Source organism: Narcine bancroftii, chromosome 4 (assembly GCF_036971445.1).
Source record: "Narcine bancroftii isolate sNarBan1 chromosome 4, sNarBan1.hap1, whole genome shotgun sequence".
Taxonomy (NCBI): domain Eukaryota; kingdom Metazoa; phylum Chordata; class Chondrichthyes; order Torpediniformes; family Narcinidae; genus Narcine; species Narcine bancroftii.
Genome location: NC_091472.1, coordinates 89,483,688 through 89,501,811, shown reverse-complemented (window position 1 = coordinate 89,501,811; position 18,124 = coordinate 89,483,688). Strand labels below are relative to the sequence as shown.

Sequence of the window (18,124 nt, the reverse complement as noted above, 5' to 3'; positions counted from 1 at the left end):
TCCATTAGCCACAATTTCTCAAGGTACTTGTTTTGTGCTTATTTGAAATGATAACGGTTTCCAGCAAAGCTTCCTGAACTGCTGAGTGCATTTCAACTTGAATTCAAACTTAGACTGATCAGGTATCAGTCTGTTGAACTGAAAAACCTGGGCAGGGTGGGGGCAATGGGTGGGTAGGGTTCAATTGAAAGAATCTTTAATTTTGTTTTAAAAGAAAAGTTGACACTGCTCATGGCAAAGCAGAGGAGGAAAGATATCATCATGGCTGAGTTTATATCCTAAAAAAAAATACAGAAATGCTGGAGGAACTCGGCCAATCTCAGTGTCTGTAGGAGGTAAAGATTATTACTGATGTTTCTGGCCTGAGGAGCCCTTCAAGGACTAAGCAAAACACAGGAAGGCATCTGAATAAAGACTGAAGAATGTTAGGGTGGGGGAAGAGTCCAGGCCAATATAGTCAGAAGGTATTAATTGGATCTAAGGAAGGGTGAGAATTGTATGTTTGTACGAGAATCAATGTCTGGAGACTTTTTGTTTCACTCCTTAAATCTTGGAAACCCTTCTCCCTGCAGACTGCTGTGGCTCAATAGAAAATAGGATGAACAATAAATACTGGCCTTGCCAGTAATGCCCAGTTTACAGAAAAGTTTTTATTTTAAATGTCCCTTTGGAGCAGAGAAAGGAAGGTTCTCATGGGATTGCATGCAACATGTAGGAGTTTTTTCTATTGGAAAGGTCAGTAATTCTCTGAGAGATGGCAACATAACCAGATGTTATTGAAAATAAATATTTTTATAGTAGTTTATTATCTGAAGTGCTCTGCCTGACACAAAACATTTAATAATTTTCAAAAGGCAATTAGAAGTACGAATTTGCAGTGGGGTAAATGCACTTAAAAATGAGCCCAGGCCAAATGGCGTTCTGTATTGTACACTTCTATAAACCAAGGCTATATATTTTTTTAAAAGAAACCCTCTGACCACCAGAATAAATAGAATCATTGCTCTGTTCGTTACTACTAAGTGAATGAGCTATAATAGTTCTGCATGAGAAACCAGTGGCTTATTGAGTCAAGGACAGCACGGTTAGTGTAGTGGTTAGCGCAATGCAGTTACAGTGCCAGAAACCCAGGTTCAAATAAAGAGTATATTCTTGTATGTCTACATAGGTTTCCTTCAGATGCTCTGGTTTCCTCCCACTCTTCAAAAATGCATGGGAGGTTGTAGGTCAATTAGGTAAAATCCATTAATCTTTGTTTAGCCTTTCATATCTATGTTGGGGTAAAACACAAGATTCCATTGACACGGTGGTTAAGTGGAGGAAAAAAACAAATGCTGGTGAAACCTAGCAGGTCAAACCGTGCCTTTATGTCGCAAAGGTAAAGATACATCGCCAATGTTTCGGGCTTGAGCCCTTCATCACCGTTGCAACATAAAAGCACGGTTTGACCTGCTGAGTTTCTCCAGCATTTGTTTTTTTTTTGCTATAAATGCTATGTGCCTTTTGAATACCTCAGGATTTAATGTAACTATTGATCCTTAAATTGACTTGTTCTTCCTGGTGTGCTATTACTGTTGAAACTATTTACTGGTAACTGCAGTTTGACTTCCCTGCTTTTAAATTCAAAACCTCCTGCAATAATGTCCACTGCGCTGTTTATTTTCTTCACCGTCTGCTGCACCTGTATTCCACCCTTCAATGATTGATGTGCCATGACACCTAGGTCTTATTGCACTTCCCCTTTTCTAAATTTATCTTGATTCAGATAATCTGCTGCCTTATTGCCACCAAAGTACATAACACTCCATCTCTGCCATGTTTTTTGCCCATTCCCTGCAGCCTCTTGGAATCTTCCTGATAACCCAGACTGACACCCAGCCTTGTTTCATCTGCAAAGCTGGAGATATTGCACACAATTCCTTCATCTATAAATTATAACTAGATGAACCGTAATAGCTTTTTGAAAGTTTAAATACACCATATCACCTGTTTCACCATTGACTGTTCTACTGATTGCTTCCTCAAAAAAAATTATAGAAATTTAAAGTATGATTTCTCTTTTGTAAATCCATGCTGATTTAAACCAATCTCCTTTTCAGTTGCGCAGCATGGCATTTTTGACACGACTGAAGTTAGGGTAACTAGTGTTCTCAGTTTTAAAAAGTGTCACATTAGCAGCCCTCCAATCCAAAGGAACCGATCCAATAAATCATCACTAATGTATCCACTATTTCTAGGGCCATCACCTTAAAGTAAAAACCCTGGGGAATTTATCAAACTTTCAATGTCATCAATTCACCTAACACAATTTCATGACTGATAACATTCTGACAATTCCTCTTCTACTATAGTCCTTCAGACTCCTAGGGTTCTATGAATGTTGTGTGATCCTTGGTATAGGCAGAACCAAATAATTCATTTAATTGGAGATGCATGAAAGGCTGCAAATACTGGAATCTAGAGCAACAAACAACCTGCTGGAGGAAACGCAGCAGGTCGAGCAGCATCAGTGGGAGAAAAACTCAATGATGAATGGGTGAATTAGAGATGGGTCTAAGCAATTCTCAGACAGAAAATTATCATAGAAATGGAGAAGATTCAGACTAGTCTCAGCTCAAAGTGAAAGTAGGTAGAGTTGTGAACAGTCAGGTCTTAAGATATTGGCCAAGGTGGGAAATGAAATTGGTGGTTGGACCATGAGGCAGGGAATGAAGACAATGTCTTCACGACTCTCCCAGTGTTTAATTGTAGTACATTTCAACTCTAATGCTGTACGTCACAGAGTAAAAATATAAGGCATTTGGGAGATTGAGATAATTGTTTGAGGTCAGGATGGTTGTTCACTATTGGACCTGATGCTGTTTCTAGATGATTCTATTGAAGAGTTGGGGATAGGATGGCACTCAATGATCATTGGGGAAGGATAACAAAAGATAATGGATTGGGGAAGAAGTGGTTGCTGGTTACAAATGGAGAAAAAAATGTAGGCAAAGGATAGCACTCAATTGGACAAAGGAGAGCACTAAATGAAGATGGTGTGATCAGCAATACAAGGTTCAGAAACAGTTCAAGGATGAAGAGCACTCTTGACAATTATGTTTGCAGCATTATTTGTTAGCCCCACAGTATACCTATTGTGTTAGTCATTTAAGTCTTAATGAAGGCCTTTAATAGTGTCTTACACAACTGTTGGGATGTATTGCTGAAGCTTCCCATGTATGGACCTGTCACTGTTTTTAAAATATATGAATTAAATCACTTTGGCTTGGCCTCGTGGACGAAGATTTATGGAGGGTAAATGTCCACGTCAGCTGCAGACTCGTTTGTGGCTGACAAGTCCGATGCGGGACAGGCAGACATGGTTGCAGGGGAAAATTGGTGGGTTGGGTGTTGGGTTTTTCCTCCTTTGTCTTTTGTCAGTGAGGTGGGCTCTGCGGTCTTCTTCAAAGGAGGTTGCTGCCTGCCGAACTGTGAGGCGCCAAGATGCATGGTTTGAGGCAATATCAGCCCACTGGCGGTGGTCAATGTGGCAGGCACCAAGAGATTTCTTTAGGTCTGTGGTATAGCACAAAAATGTAATAATCATGCAGCAAATTGCCATCAAATCTTAAGCTGGATTTTTTTTTTAAATAGTCCAATATCGTAGCCTAATTTATTGGAATCAAAGGTTCCATAACTGGAACTTTACATGATGTTTAAGTCTCTGTGCAATCACAGGCAAGTGAAGTAGCGTTTAATGTGACCTTGCAGCAATTCATGTCAAATGTTGAACAGCAAGCAAAATCAATGAGCTTTTGGGATGAGTAATACAGAAATGCCTCAATTATTCACACTTCTTCTTCTCTTTGGCTTGGCTTCGCGGACGAAGATTTATGGAGGGGGTAAAAGTCCACGTCAGCTGCAGGCTCGTTTGTGGCTGACAAGTCCGATGCGGGACAGGCAGACACGGTTGCAGCGGCTGCAGGGGAAAATTGGTTGGTTGGGTGTTGGGTTTTTCCTCCTTTGCCTTTTGTCAGTGAGGTGGGCTGCACCATTTCATCAGATGCAAGGATCGACAATGAGATAGACAACAGACTCGCCAAGGCAAATAGCGCTTTTGGAAGACTACACAAAAGAGTCTGGAAAAACAACCAACTGAAAAAGCTCACAAAGATAAGCGTATACAGAGCCATTGTCATACCCACACTCCTGTTCGGCTCCGAATCATGGGTCCTCTACCGGCATCACCTACGGCTCCTAGAACGCTTCCACCAGCGTTGTCTCCGCTCCATCCTCAACATCCATTGGAGCGCTTTCATCCCTAACGTCGAAGTACTCGAGATGGCAGAGGTCGACAGCATCGAGTCCACGCTGCTGAAGATCCAGCTGCGCTGGATGGGTCACGTCTCCAGAATGGAGGACCATCGCCTTCCCAAGATCGTGTTATATGGCGAGCTCTCCACTGGCCACTGTGACAGAGGTGCACCAAAGAAAAGGTACAAGGACTGCCTAAAGAAATCTCTTGGTGCCTGCCACATTGACCACCGCCAGTGGGCTGATATCGCCTCAAACCGTGCATCTTGGCGCCTCACAGTTTGGCGGGCAGCAACCTCCTTTGAAGAAGACCGCAGAGCCCACCTCACTGACAAAAGGCAAAGGAGGAAAAACCCAACACCCAACCAACCAATTTTCCCCTGCAGCCGCTGCAACCGTGTCTGCCTGTCCCGCATCGGACTTGTCAGCCACAAACGAGCCTGCAGCTGACATGGACTTTTACCTCACACTGGTGCAGTAATTTACTCCAATGCTTCTAACTGATCATATTTTATCACTTTAATTGCAGACAATGAGTAGCTGGAGGGACCAGCAGGTCAGAGGCAGCATTTCTGGGTAGAAATGGTCGATCAAAGTTTTGGGTCTGGACTATTTATAGATACTAAAGCAGGAATGGATGATATCAAGAATATCAAAATTGGAAAAAGTTGAACAAAACATAAATCACTCCTTCCCTTGACTCTCATTCCCCATATCTCCCCTTCCCTCTTCCACTCCCTCAAACTCTCCATTCTCTCTCTTCCTCCCCCATCCCCCTCCTCAGCTCCTTTTCTCTCCACCCTCCTGTTCTTCAACATGGGAAGGAGGAGATTATTCCTCAGTATATTTTCATTCTGTATGTAGAACAGTTTCTTTCCTTCAGTTTACACTTGGTCTTTATTCATACACTCTCACTTATTGTACACCTGTATAAATTGTAGTATTGTGATCACTGTCAGGCACATTATGGGTACACTTAGGTGTGAAGCAACATAACTCGAGTTCATATTAAAGTTTCTCTCATGGAGACAAAACCAGTCCAAAGAAAAAGCCCATGATTTCTATCCTTATTTTCCTTTAAACCATTTTATGGCCTGCATTTTAAAGGAGCAGTTTTCTTATTCAATATCAGAAGATAACTGATGAAGTGGAGTATATTGAGGGGGCTGTGGTTAATGAATTGTTAAGTGTTGCAGAGTGGAAAAGTAGCCAAGAGATTCCTTTGGTTAATTCAGATTAATGCTTGTCATCTCTCACATCCCAGAGGTGCCCCAAGATTATCACCAGAGACCCAGTCTGGGCTGCTGACCATGAACCTGTATGACAGGCTGTCTGTGGCTCACTTTGATCTCTGGAGGGGCTCTGATCGCTCCCAGAAGCAACCTGGTAAAATTTTTTGAACACTTTATTTATTCCACATATATAATGTCAAAAATTAAGAATGTTATAGCATAAGTACATAATAAAATGCTGAAAATCTATAAAATACTAAAAACTACATAAAAACCCCATTATTCCACCACCCCCCCCCCCAACTAATCCAGTCCCAAAACTAAAATATAAGATATTTCATTCTAAAACAATTACAAGTAAATAATTATATTTTTAGGGAAAACTTCACTGATCAAGAAATAAATTAATAAAATACAGACCCCAAATTTACAATGTATGATCCCTTGAATCATACATTTTTTTTTCTAATGGAATACAGCTTTGAATTTCAACATGCCATCATTCCAATGTTAATAAAACATCAGATTTCCATATTATAGTGGCACATTTCCTTGTTATTACTAAAACCAGCTTAACAAACTAATTTGGAATCTGACAACAATAATTTAGGAGTAACATTTTCAAAATTTCCTAACAAATAATTCAGGAATTAAAGGCAAATTCACTCCCATTATCCGTTGTAAAACATTTACTAATAGAAACCCAAAAAGGATTGACCTTTTAGGAAGACCACATGGAATGAAGGAAAGTTCCAATTTCTGTTCCACGTCTAAAACATTGATCCAATAAATCCTATCTCCATCTACTCGTTTTCTGAGGAGTAATATACAATTGATATAAAAAATTATAATGAAGTAATATATATTGTACATTAATAGTATTTGTCATAGCTCCTTTACACAATTTTTCCAGACTTGTTGATTTATTATTTTGTCCAAATCCTGTTGCCATCTTTCTTTTGAATTAAACAAACCTGCTTTAGGTGTTCTTATAATAATATATATGGAATTGAAATAAATTTTTAAATCATTCCATAAACCGTAATTTGTTACAAATTTGAAAGATTTTTAAAAAATCATTTCTAGTCCTAATCTCTCTCTCAAATAAGCCCTCAATTGAAAATAACAAAGTAATATATTGTAAGGTATGCCATATTTAATAATTAATTGATCATCAATCTATTATTATAATAATCTCCCAAATTAGAAATTCCCTTGTGATACCATATATTTTAAAAAAAATATTATCTTTTGGAAAAAAGATTAATTACTGGTGTTTTAAATGAAAGAATATATCCATCAATTTCGAATTTGGCTTTGCTACAGATGTTCAACGAATGTTTTGGTATCGGAGCTTCCTTATCTATTATATTGGATTTAAAATCCCATTTATAAATAAACTCATCTGTTTTAATTTCTCCCATCTTATTTAGTCAATATCCACCCATGATGGTTTAATTTTAGCGAACATAAAATTAAAAATCTTAATTGTGCTGCTCTGTAATAATACTTAAAATTGCAAAGTTGTAATCCTTGTTCATATTTCCATGTAAATTTTTCTAATGGCATTCTTGCCATCTTCCCTTTCCAAAAAAAATCCTATCTTATTTAAATTTTGAAAAAAAAATTGATGTAGAGATATAGGTAAAGTTTGGAATAAATGCTGAAGTCGTGGAAAAATATTCATTTTAATACAATTAACTCTCCCAATTAACGTAATCAGTAAACTTACCCATTTCTTTAAATCTTCCTCTATTTAAGTAATGGAATATAATTTAATTTATACAATTTTTTTCAAATTAGTATCAATGTGTATACCTAAATATTTAATCTTATCTGTCCATTTCAAACAAACTGCTTGTCTACATTGTGAATAATCTCCTTTTACAAGTTCCATTACTTCACTTTTATCTCAATTTACCTTGTATCCTGAAATTTTCCCGTAGTCTATATAAAGTCTTGGTAATGATATTTGTGGTTGAGTATATATCAGCAAATAAATACATCATCAGCAAATAAATCAGATACAACATAAAATTAGTTTATCTTAAATCCCTTTGTTGATCATCTCTAATCTTTTGTGCAAATGGTTCTATAGCTAAAGCAAACAAAGCTGGTGATAAAGGACATCCCTGCCTACTAGATCTATTTAATTTTAAAGATTGAGATATCTGTCCATTAATAATCACTTTAGCTTTGGGACTTCTATACAAGGCTTTAATTCAATTTATAAAATTAATACCAAAACCAAATTTGCTTAACACCTTTAAAAAAAAAATCCACTCTAACCTATCAAAAGCTTTTTGATACAATGTCAAATCTTTTTTCTGAGCTAAATTAATTATACTTAATAACCTTACTATATTCTCTGAAGTTTGTATTTTTAACGAAACCTGTCTGATACATATTTATTAAATCAGGAAGATATTCATTAATCCCATTTGCCAATACTTCTGCTAAAATTTTATAATCTGCATTTAACAAAGATAATGGTCTGAAAGAAGTAGGCTTTAATAGTTCCCTATCTTTCTTAGGAATAACCATAATTATTGTCATAGAAAAAGTTTCTGGAAGACAATGTTGTTTAGAAGCTTGTTCTATTACTTTCATAAATAATGGAATCAATAAATCTTTAAACTCTTAATAAAATTCAATTGAAAACCCATCTTCACCTGGAGATATATTATTTAAACTAGGAAGCACATCATAAATCTCCTGCTCAGTAAAAGGACCCTCTAATCGATCTAAATCTTCTTAAGTTAAAGATGCTAATGTTAATTATGACAAATAATTATAGCTTCTTCATCTTGTAGTGAATCAGATGTATATAAATTCTCATAAAATTCCTTAAATACCCCATTCTTTCTTTGGCTTGGCTTCGCGGACGAAGATTTATGGAGGGGGTAAAAGTCCACGTCAGCTGCAGGCTCGTTTGTGGCTGACAAGTCCGATGCGGGACAGGCAGACACGGTTGCAGCGGCTGCAGGGGAAAATTGGTTGGTTGGACCCCAACAATGAAGACGCTGTTTACATCCGGTACCGCACGGATGGCAGTCTCTTCAATCTGAGGCACCTGCAAGCTCACACCAAGACACAAGAGAAACTTGTCCGTGAAATACCCCATTAATTGTGGCTTATACATCACTTCATAATTATCCTGTTGAATAGTATTAATTGTTCTAGAAGATTGTTCCACTTTTAATTGACAAGCCAAAACTTTGTGATCTTCCCCTAACATAATATTTCTGCTTAGATCGTAGTATCATTTTCTCTGTTCTATATGTTAACATTGTATTATATTGTAATTTTTTATTTGCTAAAATTCTATATTATCCTCAGAAGATGATTTTTGAATTTCTTTTTCCAATAGTTATCTCCTTTTCCAATTTGTATATATCTTTCATATCTTCTTTTAAGTTTTGAAGAATAATATAATTTGACCTTGTAAATAAGCTTTCAATGTATCCCAAATAACAAACATATTATCTACTGAATTTAAATTAGTTTCACAAAACAATTGAATATGTTGTCTTATCAATAAACTAAAATCCAGTCTCTTCAATAATATAGAATTCAATCTCTATCTATAAACTAAATGTTTTTCTATAATTCCAACTCAATTAAGAAGGGAATGATCAGATAATAATCTAGTCTTAAAATCCACAGCAATCACTCTTGATTAATTTTCAGCAGAAAGCAAGAAAAAATAAATTCTAGAAAACATCAAATCTGCTAGAATAAAAAGAATAATCCCTTTCCTTAGGATGCATTCTTCTCCATATATCAGTTAAATTAAAAACTTTCATTAAAAATAACATTGCTTAGCTGCCTTTGATTTCACTATATGCTTAAATACATAGCCAATTCAGGTTCTAAACAAAAATTAAAATCACCACCCACTAAAACATTTTCATGTACATACACTAAATTTAAAGAAATATCCTGTATAAATTTCTGATCATCTAAATTTGGTGCAATATAGTCAATTCTTCAGAAAATATTTGACAATTCACTATAAGATACCTTTCCACTGGATCTGTAATTACATCTTGGATTTTAACTGGTAATTTTAAAAAAATAAAATTGCCACTCCCCTAGCTTTAGAATTAAATGTAGAGAAGGCTACTTGACCTATCCAATCTCTTTCCAATTTTAAATGTTCACTTTCAGTTAAATGAGTCTCTTGTATAAAAAAAAAGCAATATCTACTCCTAATTTCTTGATATACAATAATGCCTTCTTTCTTTTTATGGGTCCATTAATCCCATCGATATTAAAACAATATCTTAACTGTTTTACCCATAACTGTTTTACCCATTATTTTTCCAAATTATTAACATACATTCCTATCCAGGAAGAATTCCTATAAATTATAAATTAAATTTGTCTGAGGTGTCATCATCTGCAATCCAAAAACACTGAACTTATTCAAAATAAAATTATTATGTAAAGGTATTGAATTAAAAAACAAAAAAAATAAGAAAATCCTCCCTCCCCAAAATTCCAGAAGGACCAGCTCCACTACCTTCCATTTTATGGGTTACGGTTAAAACACAAAAACATGTCGTCGTCAGAAACTAACAAACAACCTCTGATTCCTGGGGTAAAAAAAATTATAGAAAGAGGAGAACATACTCCCCATTTTAATGAATCATTTCAAAAATTCCTTTTGTGGTAGGCAAGTGTCTTGGGTAAACTTATACCTCTCATTTTGTTCATTTTAGATTGGTCACAGTGTTTGAGCTACCGAAAGAAAATAGACACATACACCGAGAGCAGTTCAGTTTATACAAGGCTTTATTACTAAATTTAAAGCTGAATTCACACTACAATTTGCAAGCCCTTACCAATTATGTGATGATGGTGGTATAGGAGTCAATTTTCCTATAGTCTCCCTTAGCCTGCTCAACAGTTCCTTAGGATCATCGCTGGAATTGGAATAGTAGGGGACAAACTTCCATGGAACCACCAACAGTGCATCGTACACGATCACCTCAGATGAAGCTTGGAGGTCCTCCTTTGGAGTTGTTCTAATGCTCAGTAATACCCAGGGCAGCTCATCAGCCCAGTTTGGGCGCTTTAACTGAGCCATCAAGGCTGACTTGAGATGTCAATGAAATCTTTGCACCATTCCATTAGTTTTGAAGGGGTGCGGTCTCCCAACACATCAAGATGTAATAGCTTGGCTGCTCTTTCCCTATGGGACATACCATATACATGTAATAAAAGTGCTTTTAAAGCATTGTACTTGCTGGTACGTGGTGGATCTCGTGGGAAGTTGCTGACCATTTTTGCGATGGCCTGTTGGAACCACAGATCAGGGTCAGCTATCCAGAAAGGTGGTCACTTCACAGCAACAGCTGCAGAGTCCATGTTTATCCAAAAATGGGCTTTTGGACTCGTCGGGGGCACCGATTGTGGCCACTGGAACCTCAGTGGACATGATGAAATAACCACACAAGGTATTTTTAGAGCGAATCAAATGGATTTACTCTTCATCATCTGCGCACTCTTTTAAAAGCCTGAATCACGCGCTTGACCCGTGCTGACATCATCACGCACTGATGTCACATAGCCAGTTTGATACCTCCTGGGAGTTGTAGTGCTGCCATAGTGCTACACAGTGGCCAAATAATGTACCTGCACATTTTTGGGGTGTGGGAGGAAACCAGAGCACCAGGGGGAATTCCATGTGAACACAAGGATAACGTGCAATCTCCACACTGACAACACCAGAGACCAGGATAGAAAACAGAGCCCTGGAATTGAGAGACCGTTGCACTCTCTACCCCACCACTGTGCCGTGTTATATAGGTGCTGATCTTCTTCAGGGGCTCATTCCCTGCAGAGACAACTGAAGATGCTGAGACCTGTTGGAATTTAGAAGGATGAAGGGAAGGTGGGGGGCAGGGGGAAATCTTATAGAAATATATAAAAACATGAAAGGATCAGATAGGAGAGAACAGGAAGGCTGTTTCCACTTTTCATTTAACACACAGATGAGGAGGAACTGCTTCTCCCTGAGAGTAGTGAATCGATGAAGCAGTAGAGGCAGCCTCGTTAATTGCATTTAAAACAGATAAACAGATTTTTGAATAGTGGTGAATTAAGGGTTATGGGAATGGACAGGTAAGTGGAGCTGAACGCATGACCAAGTCAGCCATGATCTTATTGAATGATCTTATTGATGGAGCAGACTAGACAGGCCAGATAACTGATTCCTGCTCCTATTTCTTATGTTCTTGGAACTCATCATCACTCAGTGTATACAGGTTAAATCTGGAGACATGCAAGTGTAATGTGTTTCAAAAGTGTAGTCTGGGGGTTGGGGGTAGGGTGGTATCGGACTGAATGCTGATCAAACTCACCATGACCCAGGGATTCCAGCAAATATGACTGCTCTTTTCAGAGATAACTCCCAGACTAACTGGATGTGTTAATGTGAGAGATGGGAAAACTGATCTAAAATTATGAACATGAAGGAAACTAAAATTCATACATCAGTTAATGGCTGTAACCAGTACAAACAGGATGAGCTTGGGAATTAGAATGCAGGAAAGCAGAGTTAGCACGATTAACATAAGAATCTTCTAGTCTTTGTGACAAGATCAATGAGCCACCATAAGAATAAGATAAGGAGCGGTAAGGAACAATAGAATGTAGGAAGTTGAGGTAGTCTGGATAGACAGAAGTGCCAAGTTCTACATATCTAATTAGTTAACCTTACACAGATTTACAAAGTTATACATATTAAATTAGCCAACCCTAGACAGGATGAGCCAACTCTACATACCAAGAGACTGTAGCTCCGAGAATCAGGAAGGTGTGAATAAGGACAATAACATGAAGGGACACCGACAGGATACCCCCTGGTCCTCCAAGTATACTGAAACTGCACATAGGCAGGAAGGATTGCCTCTGCCAAATCCATCCAGGGGGCAGAAGAATGTAAGGGGGAGGGTATTCTGATACTGAAATCAACTGTATAAAAGTTGGGTGAGCCCCAGTGTATGTGTGTATTCCCAGGGTAAGGGGAAGCACCCAACTTTGCATTGTTGTTGTAATAAATGTTCTTTGTTCTCAATTTTTGTCTCGAGCAATTTCTGTGAAGGTACTTCTGTTTCTAACAAATGGGGGCTCGTCCGGGATCACACTCCCTCCACTGACAGAGTGCACGACGACGAGAGTAGATGCACCCCAGCTGATTCAGCTGGACTCACGGACAACGGGTGGCTGGTCAGTGGATGAAGCGAGTGATATCCGAGAAAAGGCATTGAGAACAAACGACGGGAGGACGTTAAGCAAGCGCGCTAGGAATAGCTACTGGATCCCGGTAAGAGGAATTTTACTTACCTGTTAGTATGGGAGGTGTGATTAGCATGGAAGAGAGTCCTAGGGAAGGACAGGACGATCAGATAACTAAGCAAAGTCCGTTAGGATTAATGCTATTTGATTGGGGTGTGGGGAGAACCCGCGGGAAAGACAAACAGACCATGGTCAGGTATTGCTGTCTGGAATGGGTTAAAAACCCGATAAAAGGGAATTCGGTGTATTGGCCAAAGTTTGGATCCGATGAGGACTGGATGTGTCAGGCATTGAGTATCTGGCTCTATCAAAATCAAAGAGATAACATTGAGAGCAGAGAATATGCAGCCTGCTGGCTCAGTGGATCGGTTGATCAACTTGTTTTGAATGAAAAGGAATGTAAGGACAAGAACGATGAGGAACCTTTTGCCCTTGAAACACAAGGATGGGATGTGTTACATTCCCTTCCTCTACCTTATGCTCCTCCTATGCCAGCTCCTATCTTTCCCCTCTCTCCTATGCCCTACCCTTCTGCACCTTCCCCTCCTCCCCCACAGCTAGAGAAAAGAGAAGAGAATAGGAGTGGTATGATGACTCGCTCACAAAGCACTCGATTACCACCTCTTTTGACAGGAGAGAGAGGTAACTTTAATTCAGAACAGCGTGAGACTCTTCAGGAAGAAAGGGCAGAACCCTTTGATTCATTTCCCAGGGAGCAGGAACCCAGACCTAATAAGCCAGAAACCAACTGGATGAGACCACTGCGAGAAGTTCCCATGGGAGAGGGTCTCGGTTTCGTAAATGTGCCCCTGACCAGTACTGAAGTGCGTAACTTTAAGAAAGAACTGACCTCCCTGATAGAAGATCCCCAGGGATGTGCCGAACAGTTAGACCAATTTTTGGGACCAAATATATATACAATATGGGGGTCTCGACATAGAATCCCCAGCAGGGGAACAATTGGTACTAACAGGTTTTGTTACCAACTCAGCCCCAGACATTAGAAGAAAATTACAAAAGACAGAAAATTGGCATGAGCAGGGAATAACCCAGCTTCTACAGATCGCACAAAAAGCATTTGTCCAGACATCTGAGGATAAGCAGAAAGCAAAGGCTAACATTTTGATGCAAGCAGTTAAAGGAATAGTAGATGAGTAACATGAAAAAGGCAGGGACTGTGTGCCAGCTCCTGAATGTTGGGAGAAGTGCCGGGAGTGGGAGAGTAGAGACCAGAGATAATTTCATAAATCACGACTTCCCACTTCAGTCACTGACCAATATTGATTAAAATTCATGCTAAAATTTAAATGTCATAAATGATCGTTTATCAATACTGTAGAATGAGCGAATTTAACTACCAGTTAATTCCAATTTATGAAATAAATTGTATTCAAATGCGATTTTGCACAGGGAGTACCTGAGAGTTGAGTGATGTTATAACATTTGCAGGGAGAAATGTTTGCGCAAATAGGGTGAGTTCTAACGTCTTATTTTAAGAGTATGTAAGATAAAGAAAGGATCTGATGTGTAAAATGGCTGGATCAGCCAGTTGAAGGGGGAGTGTGCATGTCCCTTTAAGTGCACTGTGGCACTTGAAATTGAGGCTTCAGGCTCTTGTCTTGCAGTTAGAAGGTATGGAGCCCTATCAACAGATTTAGTACATTTCTTCTACACATTCAGCAGTCAAGGTCCGTGAGTTTAAAGATCGGCCACCTCTGGAGAATAAAGATACCTCTGGGGATTCCCATAAGTTTAATCATTCATTTCTCTGGTGCATTTTCCTCCGGAGTGAAATTAATGCCTCAGCACAATTTCTCTGTATTGCCGCTCTTATTTAATTCATGATAACTTCCCCCCCCATTCATCAGGTTTATATTTAAATCCGGTAGTGCGGAAGTTACATTGTAAATAATCACGGAGGTAAACCCTACGTGACGGGATTTAGCTTAATGGAGAAATAAACCTGCGAATTGGTCTATGGTGCTGTGTGAGTACTGCAATAGGTGGAATATGATTTAAATTGGTGGCATAGTTCAGAACAATTGGGTGCATAAGAATAATAATATCATTAATAACTCACAGATCTTGTACCAGATGCTATTCAGTACATCTTGACTTAAGGACTGGAGAAATTGGCATGTTAGAATGAGATTGGCATGGCACCAATATTTCTTGATTCACTAATGACTCCACAAGCTCCAGGATTCATGGAGCAGAACTTTTAAGTGGAATATAATAGAAACTAGCCTGTACTTAAATGATTGTGTGTGCAATCTTCATAAGAACATCTTTTAACTTTTTTTGGTGCCTGTTTTACAGACTGTTTTAAATAAGGCCAGCTCCTGTGAGCTGTGGCACAAGGCATTTTACTTAAGGCAGAACTAAAGGTTGAATATGTTTCAAGTTCTCTCCCAGGGGCTCTTGTGCTGCAATGTCTGTTATGTACTCACTCTAACAAATTGCAGGTTGGTTGCCTCATACAAAGAAAAGTCAGATTGTTATTCATTTTATTAAATCTGGTGATTGGTTATATGTAAAAGCATGCCAACATCACCAACAGAAACCTGTCTGGGATGGCCCCTATTGTGTACTTTTTATTACAGACACTGCCGTGCGAACAAAAGAAAAATGCTGGAGCCACATCCAACGAATTAAACCAGCTACTGAACCACAGAATAACAACGTTGATAATCTACCCTCCACCTGGCGTGCAGTCCCTCTTCCTTCTGACCTGAAAGTTACACCTCGCCGTGAAAAAGTGCCGTAATGTTGTTTTTACCATTTATTGTATTGTTTAATTGTTGCTTCTCCATTTCTGGGACATCACTTAATTACTCACAATGTATTAAGTCCTCCTGGGATAGGGGCAGCAGAGGTGACAATTATTTTCCTTTAGAATGTAGACAGGGCATAGATATAAAGTATAGTCATAGTGGGATATGGGTTAACAAGGGATTCCAATATGGACCAGGGGAACTGAACAGCTTTAGTGGAGTACATCTGATTTGTATCTTAGCCTACACAGGTTTTAAAGACAGGAGTTTTAAAGTGATAACACAAAGGACATGGTGGGACAAAGACAGACAGAATGGTAGTCAGGATTGTACATGTCGCAGAGAGAGAGAGAGAGAGAGTTAATACATATGCTAATGTACACAGACAGGCTTGCACTCACAAGTTCAATTATACTCATGCTAATGTTAGCAGACAAGCTGCAACACACAGGTTAAATCACAAGAAACAATTCCCCCCAGCTTGGTCTCTTCTCATCACAAACACCACCCCGTGAAGGGGAGCACCAGTTACAAACAACGTGAGCTGCTACAGTACTCTAAAGCTGCTTGGCATTTCAATATCAGACTCCAGATAGCCTTCGGAGATCGGTGGCCCTAGGGTTCGGGGCTGAAGAGGAACGGCAGATACGAGCCACAATTCAACGGAACCGCCTGACTCTTGACTACTCGTTCGCTGCTGAAGGCAGCGTTTCTCAAAGACTTGTTCAGGACAATGCTTACAACAGTCAGGCGGTTAAAGACACTGCTTCAGGACTTCGACGAGAATCTGCCCATGCCCATGTTCAGACTTGGCAACCTCGGACTGATGTGGGATGGACTAGACTACTAAAAACTGGAGTCTGATACTCACAACCTTTATAGCAGCTGGACTCGCTACTCTGACCTTTATGGTGCTCCCCTGCCTAAAGACTTGGCTGCAGTTTTTAATTCATCGAACCCCTCGTCAGAACATTATACCCCAAAGAAAATATGTTTCCCTAACTCTATCCAACGACACAGAGACTGCAATTCGGTTATTGACCAGCTGGGAAAAACAACACCTTGCACTTTACAACATCAGTAATACTGATCTAAAAGAAAAGTGAGGATGAGGGGGGGAATCAGTACCACTGAAACCAGTAACCTAAGATCAGTAACACTGATCATGGTGAAAGATCAGTATTACTGATCTAAAAGAAAAGTGAGGATTGTGAGAAATGGGAAAACTGATCTAAAATTATGAACATGAAGGAAACTAAAATTCATACATCAGTTAATGGCTGTAACCAGTACAAACAGGATGAGCTTGGGAATTAGGATGCAGGAAAGCAGAGTCAGCACGATTAACATAAGAATCTTCTAGTCTTTGTGACAAGATCAATGAGCCACCATAAGAATAAGATAAGGAGCGGTAAGGAACAATAGAATGTAGGAAGTTGAGGTAGTCTGGATAGACAGAAGTGCCAAGTTCTACATATCTAATTAGTTAACCTTACACAGATTTACAAAGTTATACATATTAAATTAGCCAACCCTAGACAAGATGAGCCAACTCTACATACCAAGAGACTGTAGCTCCGAGAATCAGGAAGGTGTCAATAAGGACAATAACACGAAGGGACACCGACAGGATACCCCCTGGTCCTCCAAGTATACTGAAACTGCACGTAGGCAGGAAGGATTGCCTCTGCCAAACCCATCCAGGGGGCAGAAGAATGTAAGGGGGAGGGTATTCTGATACTGAAATCAACTGTATAAAAGTTGGGTGAGCCCCAGTGTATGTGTGTATTCCCAGGGTAAGGGGAAGCACCCAACTTTGCATTGTTGTTGTAATAAATGTTCTTTGTTCTCAATTTTTGTCTCGAGCAATTTCTGTGAAGGTACTTCTGTTTCTAACAGTTAACAAAGTATCTTGTAACCTGTCATCCATCTGACACTGTACTAGAAGAACAGACTTAATGCAATGATATTCCAAAAACAGGCAAGACCACTTCCTGAAAGTTTAATATCCAAAATGTATTATCTAATGGATGGCATTTACTGAGTGTTACAAGAAAACTAATCACACATCCACTTTTATTCTAATCCTTCTCCATGTCACCATGATGAGATTATCAAAAGGTTTCAAAACCCATTAGTGTAATCGGACTTGGTGATTGAGCTGAGAAATGCTCTAAAGCCCATAGCTTCTGCCTGACACAAATTCCAAGTGAACACAACAGCAATTATCTTTCCCTCTGACAAGCACAAAGTTTAAAGCTAATGTGCTTCTGTCCTTCTGTTTCATTAAGTTGAAACATCTGACACAATTTGCATAATTATTGTCTTTTTGCCATAGATGAGCAGAGGAAGGTAGGAGATGCTCAGGGAGTTGCCATAGAAACAACAACAGAAGCTGTACTTCTTCCAACTGCGGTAAATGATTGCAAAACGAGACAAATCAAGCTGAAATTTGTTTTTTGACCTACGAAGTTCAGTAGGGATCAAAATATATCAACCCACCATCAGTAATCATACAGA

The 18,124-nt window shown here is 39.0% G+C and overlaps 1 long non-coding RNA gene across 1 annotated transcript; it reads left to right on the top strand.

Annotated features, from left to right (window-relative positions):
• Window positions 1–5,392: 5,392 nt before the first annotated feature.
• On the top strand, window positions 5,393–17,413 carry LOC138760802 (uncharacterized). The gene is made up of 3 exons (XR_011355881.1): window positions 5,393–5,679; window positions 10,250–12,858; window positions 15,434–17,413. It is a non-coding gene; the product is annotated as an uncharacterized lncRNA (long non-coding RNA).
• The last annotated feature ends 711 nt before the right edge of the window (window positions 17,414–18,124 follow it).